The 24,143-nt window shown below is 32.7% G+C and overlaps 1 protein-coding gene across 23 annotated transcripts in view; it reads right to left on the bottom strand.

Annotated features, from left to right (window-relative positions):
• Window positions 1-24,143, bottom strand: part of BAZ2B (bromodomain adjacent to zinc finger domain 2B) — a 245,977-nt gene that overhangs the window by 154,243 nt on the left and 67,591 nt on the right. The window contains exon 1 of one of the 23 annotated variants that reach the window (XM_033112766.1): window positions 495-779. The exons of the other annotated variants lie outside the window; for them this stretch is intronic. The gene's annotated coding sequence lies outside the window, so the exon portion shown is untranslated. Of the gene's footprint in view, window positions 1-494; window positions 780-24,143 lie in introns of those variants that run through there. 23 annotated transcript variants of the gene reach the window in all.

Raw genomic sequence — 24,143 nt, 5'->3', positions numbered from 1 at the left:
ATCTCTTAACTAATTTAAGAACAATAATTTAATAATTAAAACAATTATCAACAATTATGACAACATATGTAAATCAGTATATGAAATTTATTAAATAAGAAATACAATTAGTTTATCCAAATATTCCCTGAAAAAATTAATCTGATTTATTACATAAGTTATTTTTAAGATTTTGCTTACAGTGCCAAGAAAGTGAAAGCTTAATATAATTTATCATTTCAGTATCTCTTAAAAAGCTAATTTCTTTAACCAAAATCTACAATAAGTAGGGTGAGATGGTTGGATTTCATACCAAACAGGAATACTTTTCATTTAAAAAAAAAAAATTCTCCAAACTTAAAACAGTAGTTTCTAACCTAATTGTAAACTTCAACTTCAGAATATATTTATAACAGATCTATCTATGAAAAGACAATGCTAAAAAGTAAAGGAAACACCAAATACTATTGCATTTACAGGAGAAAAAGACATAGAGTACAACATTAACAGCTTACTGTGGAGAGTGGGTTTAATCAGGAAGTAGCCATTATCCTTTCGATTCAGAGCAGTGACAGCACTCCAAAACAACAAGCCGTGATATTTTTCAGTTAAAAGGCATGAAAGAATACCTACTATTGTGTCCTAGCTTAGCTGACCCCAAAGGTCACCATATGTCTTTTATCAAAAGCTATCATGAAAACAATCCAAGTAAGCATTTACAATGCTCTATTTGTTGAAACACCTAAAATCTACCTAACACAACCTCTCTCTCTCTCTGTTACTCACAAAACATGGCTGTCTTATTCAGAGATTAGCAATTATTGTAATGAGATACTGTCGGAGAGGGTCAAATAGTACTTCCTGCAGTTTACACATCTTGATTTCCTGGTAAACAAACTGAAAGGCAGGTGGAGCACTTAGATCACCAGTAAACGTGAATGCTCACGTGACAAAACTAAACCAGGTAAGGTAGACGGCTCAAGTAATCGTTCTTTTCTTAATTTTATTAACGTCAAAACACATAATAAAGAGTTCTGTCTTTCTTCCCTTTTTAAAAAGGGTTTATTCCTGACGTGCATAGGGACCCAGTTTATAATAAGGAATGCATGAAAAGTAAATCTGTTTCAGCAGGTTTAAAAAATTACTTCTAGCAAGTAAAATGTAAAAACAAGGCAATTCTAACAAGGCTTAAAAAAAACCAAAAAACACAACTAAGAGTAACTGCTCAAAAACCAAAAACCTGCTAAATTAAGGAAAAGTACTTAAATTTCAACTGCTTCAAGACAGTAAATAAAAGAAGTTTCTGAGTTATAACTAAAGGCCAAAATTAAAAAATTTTAGTCAAAGCATAAGCCTATTCTTATTAGGACAAGCTCCTGCAAAATAAGACTACTTTATAATTTACGTGGCAGTCTTTGAAAAAAAAGTTTTTCAATTACATGAATCAAAATTTAGTTTATATAACGTGAAGCTATTCCCATCATTTTAAATTCATACTTCAAAAAGAACACAAAACAAAATATCTACTTGTGAGAATTTTTAAAATATTGTTAGCTTGAAAACTAAGTTTCCTTGTCCTTAGTTTTGTCCTGCAAATTGCTGTTTTTCCGCTCTCTGAAATTTCTAGTATGGTTGAATGAGGGTTAACAAGGGGTATAAAACAAACACACACACTCTGTCAAAAGGATAAAGTAATTCACTATTTTTAAAATATTTACTAGGATTTTTTTTTTACTTAAAAATTGCATTTATCTTAAAAAACTCTGTATATACTAAGGCACATCATGTCTGTCTGTCCTAATTGTTATGAACATACACACTGTATTTTAAATGAAAAGAGCTTTTAACAACCCTTTGACAACAATATAACCATATCAAGGCATTAAATTATATTACTTCAATCAAGTTTATATTTACTCTGCTTGCAAAATAAAATTCTAATGTACTTAAATAGAAAACAACAAAGTGACAATAAAATCAATAACAAAAAGAACATCCAAGTAGATTACTGCCAAGAGTATAGAATCTCAGAACAGGTCTCATTACAAATATTTAAAGTGTTGTTTAAAAGGAGTACGTATTCAATATTGAACGCATTAATGCAAGTCACTAATCACCACCTTTTCTACGATGACACATGAAACAACAAATTTTCAGAAAACTATGATTAAGGAGTTAGTTTCAGCTGAATTTCTTGGTCAACTTAAATAATTAAAATATCATATAGTTATCTGGAATGTAAAACATAGCTCTTATTTCCTTTATAGAAAATTTAAGATATTATTCCTACTAAATAGGAATAATATCTAATACTATCTAATACTAAATAGGTAGTTTTGACAATAATCCAAATACCAAAACAAAATGAAATTTTAAATTAGAAAATTATTATTTCAACTATTTCAAATATCCATGACTATCTTAGTTTCCCATAATGGGTCAACTTTAGAGAATAATAAAATTGAAATATAGAGATAAAATAAATTGAAATTTTCTTTCATTCAAGGTAGCTCTTCTCAACAGTCAGCAAGTTTTCGTATTAAGAGTTTACAATTCAGTCAAAAGGGCAGGGAACAAAACCAGGATAATATACAGAGGGTGCCAAAATAATGTATACACATTTTAAGAAAGGAAAAAACTGTATTAAAATTGTAATAATATATACCGATAACAAAAGATGAATACAAGTCATGCTTGACTTCTGCAGTTATAATACAAGAGGTGCTCAAAGTGACCATCAGCGTTTCATAATAGTTTTTTCCTTTCTTAAAATGTGTATACATTTTTTTGGCACCCTCTGTATATAGTACCCTATGAGTTAGAAAAGAAAAAAACAAAGAAAACACAAAACCCTGACATATGAGAGGCTTCCTCCTCTAGGTTATATTTCAGCCCCACTTGTTCTGTTAGTCAGGCACTGTTCTGCAGGGCACACTTAGCACAAGAAACTATACCTGGTAGCTCTGTAGAGGCAGAAAGCTTCAGAATGGAGTCCCTTGTCCACGGGCAAGTCTAGAAATCACAGAGGAGATTAAGTCCTCCATGACTTAAGAAATTCAGGCAAAATGAAGAGGGAGGCAGGGAGGACACTCCAGGAGGAAGAAAGTCTCCTACTTTTATTTGCTTGCCTTCTGCTGGTAATAAATAAGCTTTACATGATTATTTATAGCCCATATTATTCCAAAATAATTTTAAGGTGATTTACAGAAATATGACTAGTAGAACAAAATGCTTGCAGAATATAAATATGAATAAGGGAAATAATAGAAAGCACGAAAGGTAAAACACAAGATAAAGATGGGAAACAGTATCATAACGCCTTCCACAATTCTAAGAGGTGGGTGGTTCAGCTCTGAGCTTCCTAGTAATCAAAGTAAAGTGGGAAACAAGATCAAATTAGAAAATACTCATTCCCAATAAGATGTATTTTACAAGCAAGCACCAACGCTTTTCCTAGTACTCACAAATGAGAAAATTTCTTCTATACTTTTTAATAATGCAACACTGGACAAAACAATAATTTTCTCAATAGCATCTTTACAGAAATTAAATACCAAATTTCATATAAAAGTTTCTTTTAACATTTCCTCATCACAAGCCAGGGTCTTAACATAATAATGAAAGGTTACCCAGAAAATAAACCATCTTGCTAGGAAGTCTTACGACATTTATCTAATCTGAGTCTTCAAACAACAACTAACAATCTCCAGGATCTCTTGTTAATTTCACAGTCCATTTTCATATTCCAAATACATATTTCATTTTCAAAATTCAGGTTCTTATGCTGCAGGAGTAAGTAAAATGGGCATGCAAGCGATTACTGTGGTTCCAGATCATGAAGGAGACGACACGGATGGGTAGGTAGGTCCAGACACTTGGAAAGGATCTCTCTTTTTAACTTAAAACAGTTCTCTTCTTCATTGGTGACCATCTAACAAAGATCCTGTTCAATTCAACAGCCTGAGAGACCAATCTATGATGATTTTTATTCCTCCTCAGTTTGGTAATTCTAACTATGGTAGAGAAACATGACTTAAAAGAGTTTCTAGATTCCTATATTCCATTCAGTCCACACCAATTTAGATTCACTATAGTGCATGAATTTCTGCACACTTGTACGGCATTGACTTTTTATGTCACTGGTGGTGGAGGGTGGGGGGAGGACAGCAACATTAATATAAAGGGAATTTCCTCTTTCCCGTATCATTATACAGGAAAAAACAAGGTTGGGCCGGCCCGGTGGCTCAGGCGGTTAGAGCCCCGTGCTTCTAACTCCGAAGGCTGCCGGTTCGATTCCCACGTGGGCCAGTGGGCTCTCAACCACAAGGTTGCCAGTTCAATTCCTCGAGTCCTGCAAGGGATGCTGGGCTGCGCCCCCTGCAACTAGCAATGGCAACTGGACCTGGAGCTGAGCTGCAACCTCCACAACTAAGATTGAAAGGACAACAACTTGACTTGGAAAAAATGTCCTGGAAGTACACACTATTCCCCAATAAAGTCTTAAAGAAAAAAAGAAAAAACAAGGTTAACAACGGTACCATCTCAATACGGCATATATCTGGCCTGAACACTACTAAAAGTTAACAGTAATACAATTTGATTCTCATGGGAGGTAGTAGCAAATCCTATCTTCCATTACTGTTGGGTTCGTCTCTTCTTTGTCTCCCAGATGCCAAGTTTATGTTCTCCCACCTCCCAAATTATATTTATGTTGTTTCTCATTGCTTCCCCACCTCATCAGTTTAGATCTCATCACTTTCAAGATGCTCCTCCATGTTCAGAGCCTGACTATCAGGGCCCCTAAAACCTTCTTTCTTTCTCTAGATGATTTAGCTCTATATTACTCTCTAGTTATTTTAGGGATCTTCCCAACTAGATTGTGAAGTTCCTTGTTTTCTGTTACCCACTGTGAAGAATAAAAGGTGAACACTGTTAAGTACAAATTAACTTAATATGATGCATTAATAAACTGCTGTACATATATTTATTACAGTTCATGTTTTTCCAACATAACCAAGATATTTACTAGGATTGCATCAAGTGAGCCAGAAGGCCAGTTTTTTTTTTTTTAACTATATAGGTAATTTCTAAATTTCTAAGTGTCCTCCCTGCCTCCCTCTTCATTTTGCCTGAATTTCTTAAGTCATGGAGGACTTAATCTCCTCTGTGATTTCTAGACTTGCCCGTGGACAAGGGACTCCATTCTGAAGCTTTCTGCCTCTACAGATCTACCAGGTATATAATCAACCCATATTAAATAAAACCTTGGGTTTTTCTCTTTTCAAGCTTATCAAAAAATTTTTAGTTGTGAGGAAAATTTTTGAGATCACGATCAAAAACCAAATAGATTTTGTAAATTACTGTCCGACCTCAAAATGACTAAAATTAAATGACAATTGCGTCCAATATAGTTTGATCCATATTTGAACTTATATACATAACCCAAATAATCATGCAGTGTATTCACTTATTAAATGAACTCTTCCAAAGTGTAGCCAATGAAACTTGTTATTTCTGAATTTCCTATTTTCTGAAAAGTCAAATGTAAGTATAGGAATCTCAACGTACAATTTTGCTATTGCAAAAGGTAGCAGTATTTACATGTGGTATAATACGTACACTTAACATTTTTCTTGCAATAAGAAAAACCACTCCTAACATTTAAACTTATGTTAGAAAGCATACGCTTAAGAATCTCATTTTAACATCAGCTTCAATCAATAAAGATTATATTCTGTTCATTTTTAAAATTTTATGATAATTTAAATGGTTACATTGTTAACAATCTTATAATTGTTTACCTCAGAGAACAAAAGTAGGAAACATATCTATAATATACAATGAAAAGCTTTTGGACAAATTTAACAACAAAAGAGAAAATATAATTCAGTTTTCTCTCTTTTCTAGAAAGAGTAAACCAAAAAAAGCTCCAAATATATATATATATATATATATTTTCATTTATTTCAACATAATAGATACACACACAGAGCCTGTGAGAATACAATATTCATTTTGCTGCAGAAGAACAGACATTGCATAACAATTAGATTTGCTAATGAAATCAACCATCAACCTGGAATACATATGTATTAAACCAAGACCTCAGTGTCATTTTCTTTTTGCATCGTTTGTTCTTTCTTTCATTTTTTCTTGACCTTGTCAGTATTTTTGTCCTTTAGATTTTGGAACTTTGGTAAAACAAAATCAAGACTATAATTTTATAGTGTAGTGCTTTTTATTCATCACATTCATTTTTAATGTAAATCCCAATTGTCCTGCTTATATCAGCACTATTAATGTACCTTTAGGAAAAAAGAAAAAAAATCAATGGATGCTACCAGAAGAAACAAAGGAGGTTTACTTCTATATGAAATTTTTGTGTCAGGTCCAAAAAAACTTTTATTAACATTTGACATAAATTACATATGAAAAGTTTTATAGCAACGTTAGCACTTAATAAAAAAATAAAATATTTTAATTGTAATAATATAATTCTTTCAGCAATTTCTACACTGACATTTATTAAGTGAAATAATGTAGGGTTGAAACAACTATCAACATGAAAATTATTCTAATGTTTTTAGAAAAAAATCATAATTTCCCACCCCAAAAATACTCTGCTGTCCTGGACTACAAAGTTAATTACCAGTTTCCATTTATCCAAAATAAGAAATTCTGAGAATTTTCTTAAAGGTTTATGATTTAAATTTATGATTTAGTTATTACAATTTTCTATAAAAGCCTAAAAGGCTGAGAGTATTTGATACTATATATCTTAAAGAAAAGTGTTAATGTCCCTAAGATTTGATTTATATTTTTCTGAATATAAGCTATTTAACTAAACGACTATCTGTCCTATTGGTTGTTCATTTACACAAATTAAGCTTTCAATTTACGTGTGCTACATATAAAATTAACAACCTAACCTGCTGTGGTACATAATTGCTACGAATTCATAATAATAATAATAGCTTTTTTAAAAAAGCAGTATTTATACCAACTAAAACAGCCTTAACCAGTTTCTTATTTTTATTTTTATAATACCTTAATGTCTAACCTCAAACAATATTCTGTAAAATAACAAAAGTGAATCAGTATTACAGTTCTGTTGGAAAAGTAAACCGAATAGATAATTTCTTATTAAGCTTAAACTCTCTGAAAGTTGCCACTGACAGTCTAATAGTTCTCAAGGCTATTTTTAAAATCTTGAAGGATGATTTTAAGCAAAGAACCATATAATTGCAGACCAGTCATTAATCCACCCACAAATTATTTCCCTAGAAAACCCAGAAATTTCTACTAAAATGGCAAAATATATATCAGACTGTAGCGAGACAGTTTAAACAAGTGTCTATGACAATACTGAAAACCTACTTTCTCTAGAGCAAAAAATGTAATACTAAACTGTGGTGACAGGTAGGCTTTGGAAGGTCATCTAGGTCTTTCCTACTGAAAGTGTGGTCCACAGACCAGCAACATTTAAATTGCTTGTTAGAAATGAAGACACTCCAGCTCCAGCCCAGAACTACTGGATCAGAATCTTACGCACATTAAAATATAAGAAGCCACAATCTAGAAAATACTTCAGCCTACCTAACAATTTGTAGACCAATTCCAGTTACTTCTGATAGTCTAACTCCTCAAACATCCATATTAAAACGCGGAATATTCAGAGTATAAACAATTTATTTGTGGGACTCAAAGTCCATTTCCTACCATTTCCATAATAATCTGAAGTCTCACATTCCTATGGACTACTGATTTTCGATTTGTGGCAACACAAGGAATAAGCAGGCAGGCATAATGTCTTTTTGTAAAATCTTGGCAAATATTAAATAAATAGATAAAATTGTAGAATTTATACTCTCTGACCAATGACTTCAAATTATTCAGCAGAAGAGTTATTTCTTAAATAAATCTTGTGAAGAAGCCCAGGAGAGAAAAACCTAGGTGAAGGGCTGTTCTTTGGGGTTGGGGTTGGGGAGGCACACAGCAGTAGGCAAGGCACCTCAACAGAACCATTTCATACGATTCCTCAGAGTACAGTTTGAAAAACTGTGACTTAAAGGAACGAGTTAAGAGTCTAAAAAACAAGCTGAACAATTATTATACTTACACTATATATATTTATACAAATAAAGTATACTGTTCAGAGCAAGTTCCAAAAATCACTATAGAGAAACCCACTGTAGTTTATCCTATAGTGTTTTAAGGTACGGACACTAGATAAAACTACATAAATAAGCATTTTTTTCTAATTCAAATTGATCTTTCCACAAATAATTCTAATTGGTCAAGTAGAATTTTACTAATATGTTACCTTTAATTAAATTATTTTAGTTAATAGTATGCCTACCATACACAAGGTTAAGTGCCACAAGGACACCAATACAGATGAATTGACAAAGTACTCTACTTACCACCTTGGAAGGATAAGACAAATGCATGGAACATAACAAGTCGACCTTTGAACAACACCGATTTGAACTGTGTGCGTCTACTTATACACAGATTTTCCCGCCCATAATTAGTACTGTAAATGTATTTTCTCTTATGATTTTCTTAAAAACATTTCCTATTCTCTAACTTACTTTAAGAATACAGTATATAATACATATACAAAATATGTGTTACTCAACTGTTTGTTATCGGAAAGACTTCCAGTCAACAGTAAGCTATTAGCAGTTAAGTTTCGGGGGAGTCAAAAGTTATATATGAAATTTCGACAGCACAGGGATCAGGGGCCCTAAACTCTCACATTGTTCAAGGGTCAATTGTAAATATAGTACCATGGGAGCAAAATTAACTGAGGATGTAGGAAAAGGCTTCACAGAAAAGTGACATCTTAGGTGGGCCTTGAAAAGTGGGTAGGAGTTTGGAAGGTAAAGATGGCTAAGTGGAGGAACTAGTTAAAAAAGCATTGCAAGTTGGGGGGAAACACGCTGAGCAGACTGAGAATGAAAAGCATCGGGTGCATTCAGAAAACAGCTTGAGATAGTTTGCGAGCTCCCCAAGAATCAGGAGTTGTTCCTTTTACTGCAGTACCTATAAAACTACAAAACTATAAAACTCAAGTGTTACTATACCTGTATGTCATAATAAGAACATTAAATATCTACTGTTTGAATTAATCAATCAATCAATCAATCAATCAATCAATCAATCAATGTGATTCAATCTGGCTAGTATATAGAACATAGGTAGAAAAGAGTGGGTGATATAGCTTAAAAGGCAGTTCAGGACCTTATTGGAGACAACCTTGAATAGCACTTTAAGTCTTTTAATTTAACGCTGCTGGTAAACTACTTGCATTAGAAATACTGATCTAGCAGTTTTAAGTAAAATGGATAGGCGCAGGAAGAGAATTCCAATAGGGATACTGCAATATTTGGTCTGTTGCAGTAGTTTAGCCAAGAGGTAAGAGTCTGAACTAAGGTTTGGTTAGAGTCAGAAATAAATATGAATATGAAAGATAAGTCAAAAATTGTTTTATTTCTCGGTTGGTCAAAGTAGAGGAGAAATAAAAAATTATATTGTAGAAGTAAAATCTGTTGAGCTTCACAGCATGTTCTTCATTGAGGGAGTGGGAGGGCAAATATAATGAAAATCCCAAAGGTTGGCAAAAATTTAGAGCTGGAAATCTCTTATGCACTGGTGGTGTAAACTGGCATTACCACTGTAGAAAGAAATTAAGCAATACATACCATGTTTCCCCGAAAATAAGACCTAGCCGGACCATCAGCTCTAATGTGTCTTTTGGAGCAAAAATTAATATAAGACCCAGTCTTATTTTAATATAAGACCCGGTCTTATACAGTATACCATATAAGACCGGGTCTTATATTAATATAATAAAAGACCGGGTACAATACAATACAATACAATATATTATATAATATATAATATAATACCGGGTCTTATATTAATTTTTGCTCCAAAAGACGCATTAGAGCTGATTGTCCGGCTAGGTCTTATTTTGGGGGAAACACGGTAGTAAAACTGAAGCTGTATATAGTCTCTATCACAGCAAGTCCATTTCTAGATATGTAACCCAGAAAAGTTCTCATACGTGTGCATAACGTATCACATACAAATATGTAAATTGCAGCTCTATTTGTATAGTGAAATATTGGAAAATGAATAAATTAAAAGACTGTGGTATGTTTACGTAATGAAATATATATAACTGTATACAACAGGTAAAATAAAAGAACTACAGCTACACATTATCAACATGGACATATATCTTTATGATATAAACACGACTACTTGACGGAAGTAGAGGTTTTGTTTACTTGTTTACTTCTATTTATCATTTTATTTAAGATAGGATAATCCTAAATAAGCCAAGAAAAGAGCAGATGGCTATGTTTGTGAATGATCAATGAAATAAATCTCTGGAGGACACGGAATAAAAATTAAAAAGCATATAAGGTTAGTTTATTGTTTGTTTTTACCAGGACTATAAGTGGTAATTTTATAATTGGAAGTGTGTGCCTTTGGACGGTTTCATCCATTTTGCCCAGCTCTAAGCCCCAGCTTCTGAAAACCATAATCTGTTCTTTGATCTATGGATTCAGTTGTTTTATTTTTTAAGATTCCTTATAAGTAATATTGTGTTATCTTCTCTATCTAACTTATTTCACTTAACATAATATCCTCAAGGTCCATCCTTGTCATTGCAAATGTCAGGATTTCCTTTTTTATGACTGAATAATATTGCTGTGTGTGTGTGTGTGTGTGTGTGTGCACGCGCACACACACACACCACATTTTCTTTACCCATTCATCCATGTCGTTTCCATGTCTTGGAGATAGAAGAAGGAAAACTTTTTTTTGAAATAACTATATATTTAGAGAAAGTTGAAAATTACTACAGTGTGGTCCCATGTATTCATCACTCAGTTTCCGACAATGGTTACACCTTATATAACGATAGTGCAATATGAAAACCAGTAAATAAACTATAATGTGTATGTATAGTTCTAAGTCCCTTTAACACACGTGTAGATGCATGTAACCAACAGTACAGTAAGACACAGAACTATTCCATCCCTACAAAGATCTCTCTCTACTCCTTCTGTATAGTCACACTCAAACCCCTTTCCTCCGCCATCCCTAACCCCTGGCAATCACTAATTTGTTCCCGATCTCTATAATTTTGTCTTTATATAAATGGAATCATGGAGTAACATTTTGAGATTAGCTTTTTTTCACTCAGCCTTTGAGATCTATACAACTGTTATGTGGACCAATAGTTGGTACCTTTTTATTGCTGAATAGTAGTATCGTATGGTATGGACACATCATACTGTGTTTAGCCACTCACCTATTGTTAAGACATTTTGATTGTTTCCAATTTTGATTATTACAAATAAAGCTGCTATGCACAAACATGTACAGTCATTTTGCTGGGATAAACGCCCAGGAGTGCAGTAGTTGGTTCATGTAGTAAGTGTATGCTTGTTTGTTTAAGAGATTGTCAAACTTTTCCAGAATGCCTGTACCCTTTTGCATTTCCACCAGCAATAAGAGTTCAATTTCTCCACATCCTTGCCAGCATTTGATATTGTCATTATTTTTAATTTTAGCTGTTCTGACAGATAAGTAGTGATAGCTCACATTTTGGCATTTCCCTGATGTCTAGTGATGTTGAACATCTTTTCATGTTTTCATTTGACATCGGTATGCTCTTTGGTGAAATGTTTCTTCCTGTTTTTTGCCCATTTTTCCAATTGGACTCTTGGCATTTTTACTGTTGAGCATTGAGAGGTTTTACATGTCCTCGATATGAATCCTTTGTCAGATATGTAGTATTCAAATATTTTCTCCTAGTATGTATCTTGGCTTTTCATCATCTTAACAAGATCTTCTGCAAAGCAAAAGGTTTCAATTTTTATAAAGTCCAATTTCCTGATTTTTTTCTTTTATGGATTGTGCTATTTGTTTTCATTGTATAGGAACTCTTCACCAAGGTCCCATAGATTTTCCCTTACGTTTCCTTCTAAAAGTTTTACAGTGTCTTGTTTTACATTTAAATCTATAATCCAAACAGATTTCTTTGACTGGAAAAAGGGGAAACTGAATGACCTATTTATCAGAAGGTCTTCAACTACTTAGTAAAGTTAATTTCATGAGCTATTGGGCACCCACTTCAAGTATGAAGCACTTAAGGTAGGTACAAGCTATAGGATGTAGAGCAGGATGTAGAGGAGAAAACACAAATAGTATTTTTATTTCATTGTTTTAAATGTTTTGACAGAATTATACATCAGTGCACCTGCCTTACCCAAGAAGAGTCTGAGAGTGTTCTTAGAGAAGATTACATCTGTCTTAAACCTTTAAGAATGGAAAAAGTAAGCTACTCACAGTGGGCTGGTTGTGTCAGGAAGAGATAATAGTACCGAACAAAGGCAAAAGTACTATACAGCTACTGCCTGCTTTAAGGAACTATAGATGGTCTCAATATTGGAAAGCACTAGGTACGGGCGATTTAGGCAAAATTTAAATGTAGGCAGGAGACAGATTGTGGAAGATGTCATATGCCCTGCAAATGAGATTACATTTTATTCTGTAGTGATGGGAAGCTAGTAATGGATTTTAAGTAGATGAATAACCTTGTTAGGTTGATGATGTCAATTAAATCGTCACTAAGAAGATGATGAATTTAGACACAGCAAGACTAGAGGCAGAGCCCCAGTTAAGAGGCTACAGTAATAGCCCTGGTAAGTTATGATAAACCTACATAAAGATTTAGGCACTATGAGTCCAGAAGAAAGAATGGATTTAAGAAATATTTAGGAAAAAAAAGAAAGTAATCTTCAGTGAAAAAGCAGGCAGAGAGGGTGTTGGCATAAGGAGAGTACAGAAGTTACGAAACAGCAACTGTGGAAAATCCTTTTATTAATTTAGTTAATCTGTAGGATTGTGTAACACAGAATTTACCAAAGCATGAAAAACACTAGTTCCCTAAGATTCTCTTTGAAGAAGGGTCAAATAAATTGGACATTCACAATACTCTTTAGCACATTAGAAGACATACAGAAACAGTTGTTAAACAAAACCAAACCTGTTTAACTTTGTTGAACATTACGCCTATGTTTCCCAAACTTATTTGACCGTGGAAACTTTTTTTCACACAATAGTCACTCTATACAACCTGCTCTACCGAAACTACACAGCAGACTGCTGGTTTAGCAACAGTATGGGGTTTGCGTAAGCCTAGAGCATAATTTTTTCGTAAATGTAGTTTTATATGAAATCTCTAATGGCTTCATTTATTACTCTCCTTCATGGCTCATGCCACGCCAGTGGCAGTAAGGATGCAGGTTTCCTCACTATCCTTGGAATATACCAAGCACAATCTCCGTCAGTGTCTTGGCATGTACTCTTTCCTTTGGAATAGTCCTCATCCAGGTATGTGCATGATCAGCTCCCTCACTTTGTTAAGATCTCTGTTAAATGGGGAGGTTATTAGAGCGGCCTTTGCTGACCACCGTATAACAAATACTAATTCCACAACCCTGCACTCGTGACCCTTAATTTCTTTTATCTTTCTTCACAGTGTCGGTTGCCATCCAACATATTAAGTATTCATTTGTTAACTAGTCTCTCTTTTACTCACAGACTGTAAGCCCATGAATAGATTGTTTTGTTCACTGCCTTATCCTCAGCACTTGCATGTACTAGACATTCAATAATTAGCTGTTGAAAATTTAGTAATCATCATTTAACCTCTGATGTATTCACGTCATATAAAAGTACATAATAGGTGAATAGCTACTTATCAACATATCCATTAATAGATACAGTATTCTCCTTTATGATACTGTGATTAATATTTTTCATGCCCACATTGTATCTAAAAGGTTTGACCAGTTGTATCCTTTAAAAAAAAAAAGAAAAAGAAAAAGAACTCACTTCAGGATTTTGGAAGCTTTTAGCTCTACCCTTTCAAATTTTTCTCCTTATCAAAAACTACTGTAAAATCGTTTTATAATTTAATAAGAAAATGCACAGACACATTGTATAACTGTTGTTAATTAGCTCTTTAACCGTACTTCCTTGGACACTGGCTTGCAAAAGATGTAACCTGAAGCACTGGATGCAGCAACCTTGACTCTCTAGGGCAAGGGTTGTTTTCTTCCATGATATACAGTGATTCCTTTCTATAACGTTAGCAATGGTTCGACGCTTTAGTAGGTTTAAGGTGTGCAATGCTTCTACTTTTAATTTTAGTCATGACTTACTGCTTTTCGATATAGGTCAGCTGTCCAAATAAATATACTCCACATGATAATATACTTTCATGGAGACATATATTCCTCTAAAAACTGAAAAAAAGTTCTCACTGATACATGCAACAATTTTTCAAAACATCTCAGTATAAAACCTACAAAACCCTTAAACATTTTAATATAAATTGCAATATTTCTAAAAGAAAGGACTTTTAAAATACTCAAATATATCAACACAGGATATATATTTGAAGTGGTTCTGATTTAAACAAAATATCATTTAAATATATTCTTATTGAGGAATCAGAATATACTCCATGCATATATAACTTTGCACCCAGGTATAAACTCTCTATTCAACAATTTTTTTTCTATACAGCAGTGTAGTGATGACAGACTAAAATGAAAAACCTAAATTATTTTCAATAAAAACATGTACAGTTGAACAGTAAATAAAAGTCTCTAAAATTATGTACTATCATTATGCAGCTGTCATGAATAACCAGGTGTATTCTTGATATTCGAAGATTTATTCAAACAGAGTAGTTTTCTTTTACCTTCATAATGAAAGATATTTTATGTGTATAGTAACTAATAATCTAAGAGTCACCTAATGTTTTTCATGAACTATTTCTGTGACCTTGGTTAAATCACAGTCACTGAGACTTGGTGTCTTCATCTGTAAAATAAGTGTGTCTGGCTTTAATATTATGTGATTCTAAGAAAATACTCTTTCAATTAAACTTGTTATTGTTTTCACTCTTGCAAATTAACTGAGAAACATTTCTGACACCAAGAAATGCATGTTCCCCTAAAAGCTTACTTCTTTAAAAACTAGACAATAAAACATATTTATGTTTCTCTATAATGAAACACCTCAATTTGTACTGAAATATGATAAGTACTGTTTATCTACTTTAGGCGAATAAAAGCTCAATTTATGAGAGCATAGAAAGAGTCCTGCATATTAGAAGGTCACAGCCTGTATGCTGAGCTGCTAGCAAAACATCTATGATGCTCCAAAGCTGCCATTTTTCTTCCTTGACAAAGACTCCATCTGCCACTGAGCCATTTACAGCCGCCACGTCAGAATATCAATGATTTCCAACCATTCTACAAGCCTGCTTTCACCTTGACATCACCTCTGTAATACATCTAAAGCAGATGATACATATATCCCCAACTACACACATGAACTCCATGCGTTATTCACCTGATATGTATTTAAACTGCCCTCTCACGTACCATTTTTATTCATGCTCAGTTGTAAAAAAATTTAAAAGTACATACATTTGCTTTAATCCTTGTTGTTTTACTTACAAGCTTTAAATCAGATATATTTGTAAAACGTTAAAACCTGAAAAGACTGTACTGGATAGTTTTCAATAATAGCTTAGTAACTAAGACAACAGAATTGTATCATACTCCGATTTACTCAGATTTAATACAATCTGCCATAAAATTATTGCGTATAAAACAGTTTTATTTCCTTAAAAATTGAAAACATAAAAGCAATGAAGAAATGTTGACGAAAGTTCTGATTTTGTACTCACATCAGTATTCTTGACATTGTAAACAATTAAAACCCATTTACTTAGCAATAAAAGAGACCTAGAGAATTTTTCAATTCTATTTTGTTATTTCCTACTATTTTGTTTAGTAAAGTCTTAGAAATAGATGCAAACTACTAAGAACTATTGAAACCTCTTCTTCAATCCCTTTTAAATAAAAGCATGTATTTAATATATTAAATAAATATTAATATTTATAAATAGTATAAATATTTATACTATTTATAAAAATATTTTTATTACTTTATTATAATAAAATCAATATTTATAAAAAATGGAAGTAATACCTTATTTAAAATATTATTTTATCTGAAAGCAATTCTCTACAAAATAAAGAATGAATTAAGGCCTATTACCTGCAAAACGTTAAGGGGAATACAAAATAGTTTAAAACAAAATTCTTGGCCTCACTTAGAGGAAATAAAAGCACTCATGAAAAAGATCTAAAAAGACAAGGCACCTTTTAGTGAGAGGAAGTGTGTTACACAAGAAGGAATTCTGGATTACATGTTAGGAGACTTAAGTCAAATTACATCTCTGCTCTGTCCGGTCCAAGTACTTATGTTAGTCATCGAATTCTAGGAAAACCACTTACTCAACTGTAAAGTGAGGTGAGTAGAATAAGTGATATCTAAAGTCTCTTCCTGCTCTAGCACTCTATGATAACAGGGTATCATGAGTCTAGATGTGAAAAGGTTACAGACACTACCTGACCCTATATTTTCAAGTAGCACTCCCTTGAGGTAGATGTAGCCAGTACTAAGAAGAAAATGAAATCTGAGTTGGTTTTTTTAAGGATGTGGAGCATTTGAATATATATGAGTATGCCGAAGTAGAAAAAGAACTTCCCCAAAAAGGAACAGCATAAACAAGGGTGTGGAAAAAGAAATCATGATTTCAGATATGTTAATGTGGCAGTGTCATCCACAATGAGTAAGAAAGGGAGACAAGAAACTGAAGACAGAGAAACTAATAAGTAAATTAATAAAGTGATGTACACGTGACCTAAATAGAGTGGTAGTGGGAATGAAAGGAAACAAAGGACGTAAAAGAAGGCAAAGCTAGATCACAGGCCCTTTTAAGTTTTCATTCCCTAGAGCCAGACGAAGGAGAGTAATCCAAAATGATACCAGGGTTTGTATACTTATGTTGAAAATGGTGATACTATCAACAGAAATTGGCCTGAAATGTGATCTCCTTTCTAAAATAACATGAAATAAAAAGTACAATACATTAAATAGAAATAATGTATTATTTCTTTCACCTAATTTTCAGAAACGCATGGTGCTAAAGTCTCTGCCATAAATTGTCTAGCACAGACAGTCCCTCTAAGGTTTGGTTTTCTAAAATGAAGAGTTCTAGACTTAATATGATTTTAGGATTCTGAAAAGTTTTATATAACCCAGCACCTTAATTTCTGAGCACACTTAAAGTTGTAGATGTAAGCAAACTTTTGAAACAGTCTCAATCCTGACCAATTTAAGTCTTAACATTATTTTTGTTTATATGAAAAGTTGAGAAATACAAAGTACTTCATCCTAAAAGAATAAGAACGATTACTTTCACCTAACAGGAACAACCAAAAACACAGCTGCCACAAAACTAAAAGCAGAAGCAGCAGTTTCAAAATTAATCCTGCAATTCTAATCCTGCATTAGTCACTAGCTAATTCATTAAGTACATTTTACTAGGAAGTAGGGGAATGCCAAAAGTGGATCCAATTTCCATGTTTAAGCATATCATTTTATTAGTGAGCTGAAATGAATGTATGTGAAACAACAGAAAATTGCCTTTTGGTATAGACTAACCCACATGCCACGGGCATTATTACTTAACATCATTGCAGAGGGGAGATGAATCCTGAAGTGCAATCTAAAAAACGTAATGGATACGAAGTTTGGTTAAAGGTGAAAATATCTTTAGAATGTTTCCATTAAACAGAGAGGCCATAATCAAGTTAAAATTATATTTCATAGTTATTTTTGTACAACGACTACTCATCATTTCATGAAAAACCTCATATTTATTCCAATATCATGATTCAAAATATATGGAGGATTTATAAAGCATGTTGCTAGAGGGATGTGTCAAACAAATTTTTTCTAAACATTGACTTATAATTTAAAACATATTCTGAAATAATTTGTACTCCAAAAATAATTTTTAAATTAACAATTGTCATTTCGTCAGGAATGTAGTTAAATTTAATAAACGTACAAGAGAAAAGTTAAGTTCTAGTAACTTGCCTTATTTTTTCCAGTAAGTATGCTTACAGTAAATAATTAAAACAGCATATCAGAGCTTATTACTCTTAATTTCTCAGTACTTACATCAACATTATACTCAATTAAAGACATAATTAAATTTTCAGGTGCTGCACATGTTACAGTGTGGTAAATTTTTATTCTGTGAAAAAATCTCTATGCACTCATGGACGTTGATCTCCAAGATGGCTCCTTTATTAAAATACACCTTTATTTTATTTGAAGATTGAGGTGACAAATAAACTTTCTCTATTTTGCCTAATAGATCCAATATTCAGTGTGCAAAAATGGTAACAGTACATTACTTCAAATGAGACGAAGAAAATGGACTTGAAATAATCAGAGTGTTGCCTATGAAAATGCAAGTACAAATTCAGATAATAATGAACACAGCCAGCTCTCTTCAAAGATATGAAGATTCTCTTTTCATTATTACCATTTAACTAAAATAAAATCAACTCTTTCTCCATCTCTCTAAGTGAAATCCACATTAAGAGAAAAGTCTGGAGTTATTGAAAATGTCCAGTAGGTTCTTTGACCATTGCTGACAATATCTGCATGGCAAAGGTATAAATGAGTTATTGCTGCTATAGTGATTTGATAATGGTTTGGTCCTCACGCAAGTAGTCCTCATATATTAATCTCTCTTCAAATGGTACATTAGAAAAGAACAATTAATTGAAAGTTAACAGGATCACTCTATGGGTAGAACTAGTATATACAGATTGATGAACACCTGAGCAAATAACTACACAGACAAATTAAAAACCTACTCAATCCACTTTATTGGAAACAAGTTTGAGGGCTTAATTTCCAAAACTGTGATCAGACATATGTGAAGAAGAGAGGTCTGTCCCCAGACAGCTTACAATTGAATACTGTAAGGTGAAACTTCTCAAGAAGTTTCATAAACTGTTTCAAAGTATTTTTATTTTTAAATGAGGTAACAGCATGTTTAAATACCGATTTTTAATAATAAGTAAAATAACATTTCCCAGTAAGCAAAAAAAAACCTTAAATGTATATCATGTGTGGTAGTGAGTGACAATCGGCTGAGAGGGCTCATGATACTCAATCTCTATATCACACAACTTAATGCTTATAGTTGCCATGAGGATTTTGTTGCTTTTTCACATTTTTAAAATCTGTTAAAGAACAGAAGCATGAGGTGAATTGATATGGAAATGAAGCAAATGAAGACATAAAATGATAATTCATCAAATTCATCCCAAGAAGATCTTCACCAGATCCTTCAGTTGTATTCATCTGATCAAAGTTCTTATATAACATATCAAGATGCCGTACTATGTCAAAAACCAATGTAAAGAAGAGAAACCGTAATGATAATTCTTTTTATATGAAAAAACTCAAACTGGATACAAGTATCTCTTTTCTGAATTGGGATAAAAAATGATAAAACAAAACCAATCTATTTGTTTAGTTGACACTGTATTTTTTCAGTTCAAACATTAGCAAATGAAAGCAATTTTAAACTATTTTAAATGTTGTGATACAATAAAATTTAAATCTGTACTTAATAAACAAAATTAAAATGTCATTTTAAAATGTTGATATCACAATAGTGAATAGCTTAAAGCAACTTAACTGTCCACTGGAGGATGAATGGATAAAGAAAATGTGGTGTATACAGAGGGTGCCAAAAAAATGTATGCACATTTTAAGAAAGAAAAAAACTATTAAAATTGTAATACAATAAATGACATTAGCATTCATTTTATTAACGCCATCTTTTGAGAGGACGTCATACTACATACACATTGCTACCATAATTTAATTCAACTTTGAAAAGTAATACATAGATAACATCTCTTAAAATGTGTACATTTTTTTGGCACCCACAGTACATATAATGGATTATTATTCCGCCTTAAAAAGGAAGGAAATTCTAACACATGCTACAACATGGATAACTTTTGAGGCATGATCCTAAATGAAATAAGCCAACACAAAAAGAAAAATATTGTATAATCCCACTTTATGAGGTATTTAGAGTAGTAAAATTCATAGAAACAGTAACTATGATTGTCGGAGAGCTGTCAGAGGCCAGAGGGACGGGGAAATGGAGAGTTATTTAGTGAGGGGGTAATGGAGGGTTACTTAGTGACTATTGTTTCAATTCTGCAAAATGAAATAATTCTGGAGCCTGGTTGCGTAATACTGTGAATATACTTAACACTACTGAATTGTACAACTAGAAATGATTAAGATGGTAAATTAAACTGTATGTTATGTATTTTTACAATAATTTTTAAAAACGAGTCCTTTACATGCTTATGCAGAGATGTCTGTCTTAAAAGTTGATCAAGTATGTCTTGCATAATTATAAATAAAATTGTGTCCCTTACAAAATAGAAAATTGCCTTTATATATTACAAAATTATCAGATTAAATTAAAATAAGGGCATTATATTTATTAATCTGATCAAATATACAAATTTTTTACTGAAAATCAACTTACTATATGTATGCAAAAACTGATTAGAGATTATATTTCCTAAAGATATTCATAAAATTATACATTACTACCAAAAAGGTTTAAGAGTTTTAAAAAAATCTTTAAAATGACATAAACAAATAAATTACAAACAACAACTATATGAAATAATAAAAGTATAGTTATCCTAGAGAGTAGCAGAATGAAATAACTAGTTTATTACTCAATTTGAGAAGAAAAAGCTTACTGTAGACTGCAAATAAATTTTAACAATAAATAGATGGTTCAATATAAGAAAATTGATCAGTGTAACACACATCATATAACTGTAACAAAAGGGAGAAAAGTCACATGGTATCTCAGCTGACATAACCCATTATTCATTCATGATATTTGTAAAAAAAAAAAAAAAAAAAAAAAGGACTCAGAAAAGAAGGAATACAGAATAACTTCCTCAACCTGAAAAGGGCATTCTGAAAAACCCACAGTTAACATCATACTAAATGATGGAAGATCAAAAGCTTCCCCCTCGGATCAAGAAGAAGACGAGAATCAGGAAGAAGACTGCTTTTACCCCTGGACATTCTGGCCAGAACATCCAAATTGGAAAGAAAAAAGTAAAACTATCTCTATTTGTAGATGACATGATCCCGAAGATAAAAATCTCAAAGACTGGGAAAAAACAAAAAAACAAACAAACAAAAAAAAAACACACACACAAAATCAGCTGTTTCTATACACCAGCAATGCACAATCCAAAAAGGAAATTAAGAAAACAATTCCCTTTACAAAGCATCCAAAAGAATAAAATACCTAGGAACAAACTTAACCAAGTGGGTGAAAGACCTGTATACTAAAAACTACAAAACACTACTTAAATAAAAAAATTAAAAAAAATTAAATAACCTAAATAAATGCAAAGACATCCAGTGCTCATGGATCACAATACTACAGATTCAATGCAATCACTATCAGAATTCCAACAGCTTTTTTTTTTTTTACAGAAATAGAAAAACTAACCCTCAAATTTAAATGGAATTGCACGTGGCCCTGAAAAGCCAAAATAATACTGAAAAAGAAGAACAAAGTTGGAGGACTCACACTTCCCATTTTTAAAACATAGCAATCAAAACAATGTAGCACTAGTGTAGGGAAAACATATACTCATAGACCAATGGCATAAAATTGAGTGTACAGAAGCGAAACCCATACGTCTATGGCCAACTGATTTTTGACATGAGTGCCAAAACCATTCCAGTGGGAGATGCTGAAAAAAACGGATTTCTGTATGTAAAAGAGCAAAGTTGTACCCCTATCTTACACTATATATGAAAATTAATTCAAAATGGATCAATGACTTAAACATAAATAAAATCATAAAACACTCAGAAGAAACATAGCAGTAAGTCTTCATGAACTTGGATCTGGCAATGGATTCTTAGATATGACACCAAAAGCACAAGCAACAAAGGAAAAAAAATAAATTAGATTTCAAAGAATTAAAATTTGGGGAGCATTAAAGAACATTATAATAAAGAAGATATTTGCAAATCACGTATCTGGTAAAGGTCTAGTATACAGAATATATAAAAAACTCGTTTACAACTCAATACAGATATAACAAACCATTTAAAAAGGATTTGAAAAGACAATTTCTCTTAAGAAGATACACAAATGGCCAATAACTACTCTCATTGAGGTACCACTTCTCACCCACTAGCATAGCTTTAATATTAAAAATAATAATAACAACGAATATTGGCAAAGATATGGAGAAACTGGAAACCTCATACAATGCTGATGGGAATGCAAAACAGTTCATTCACCTACTGTGAAAACAGGTTTGGTGGAGTCTCTAACAGTTAAACACAAAATTAACACCTAACCCAGCAACTCAAACCCCAAACATCTGAAAACAAGTACTCAAACAAATATATGCACATGCATGTTCATAGCAGCACAATCCACAATGGCCAAAAAGTGGAAACAACCCAAGTGTCCATCAATAGATGGATAAACAAACTGTGGTATGTACACAAAATGGGATATTCAGATATAAATAAGAATGAAGTACTGATACCCACTACAAGGTAAATGAACCTCCAAAATAAGTGAACGAATCCAGACACAAAAGGTCATGTATGTATTATTCCATCTATATAACATCTACAAAATAGTTAAATCCATAGAGACATATTGCTGGTTTGAGGTGGGAGTTTGGACAAAATGGACAGCAACTGCCTAATGGGTGTGAAGTTTCCTTTTGGGGTGGTGAAAATGTTTTAGAACTAGATAGAGATAGAGGTTCCACAATATTGCTCTAAATTGTTCACTTTTAAATGGTTAATTTTTTGCCTTATGAATTTCTCCTCAACAAAAAGAAAAGCTTATAAAAAACGAAACGAATAGGACTTGAACAAGTTCATTTCAAATGTGAAAAAGGGAAAAGCATTATGGGATAAGAACATTAAAAAAATGCAAAAGTCTTTTTTTATGAGAAATATCTGTCTTCAATTACTTATTAAAGGTACTCCTCTCTCAAATTTTTCCTCCCTCCGGGATCCCTTTTCTCTCCCCATATATATTAGTAATTCAGATGTTGTACCTTCTCAATTGGTCCTGTCATTTCTCTATTTTCTTTTTCCTTTTATCTAATTTCTGTGAGATGTCTTTAATGTTATCTTCTAATCCTTCTAAGTAAGCTTTTCATTTGATATTTTAACTTATAAGAGCTTTCTGTCTTTTTCTTGCCTGTTCTTTTTTTATAGCAAACTCTTCCTGTGACATATTATCTTCTCTTACTTCTCTTAAGATATTAATTATAATAATTGTTTAAGTTTTCTTCCTCCTCAAGAGTCTCTGTTTCCTCTAATTTGCTTTTTTTCCGACTTGTTTCAGTCTCTGCCATTTCTAACACAAGATTCCCTCAAATGTTTGATGAACCATGCCCAACCACTCATATTATAGAATGGAACTTTACAAACCTAATTAAAATTTCTGTGAATTTGTGTGGGGCTTGTCAATGATGGACTTCACTTTTGGGTGATCTGGCTAAAGCATTTCATGAGGGAAACCTCGCTGACATTTTTATCTTTAGGTGATCTCTCTAGAAGCCAAGTGAATAAAGATTACTGGGGACCACAGTATTCAGTATATATTTAATATATACTGGAAGTGTTCAATATATACTGGAGTATTCAATCTCCATTTTCCTATGAAGGCCCTGTCTGCAAAGGTATTATATTTCATGTACCTTAATCCAGAGACCCCCGCGGTTTTATCCACTCCAGAGGTTAAACCTCCAGTCTGGTACTGGGTGTTAAGTAAAGGAGACCTGAGGAATACAACATAAACATTTTATAGTTTCATACTGTCTATGTATTTAGGGCTTCAAGTGCACCTATAACTCTCCCCCTCTGCTGCCCCTCCTGGAGATACGTGGAACTGATCATTTCTGAGTCCTCCGGGGTTTCAAAGTTTCTTTGAAAGTTTCAGTGTTTCTTTACATACAGCCTTCCTCATTGTCCACTGGTAATTCAGTTCTGTTAATCTGCTAAATCGGTTACTACTCATCGTCTGCTCTCCAGCTTCCAGAATTTTGTTGCTATTTATTCCTCTTCTATTTCTTTGCTTA

The sequence above is a fragment of the Rhinolophus ferrumequinum genome, chromosome 8 (assembly GCF_004115265.2).
Source record: "Rhinolophus ferrumequinum isolate MPI-CBG mRhiFer1 chromosome 8, mRhiFer1_v1.p, whole genome shotgun sequence".
Lineage (NCBI taxonomy): Eukaryota > Metazoa > Chordata > Mammalia > Chiroptera > Rhinolophidae > Rhinolophus > Rhinolophus ferrumequinum.
The sequence above is the reverse complement of the archived record's forward strand: the minus strand, read 5'-3'. Positions and strand labels throughout refer to the sequence as shown.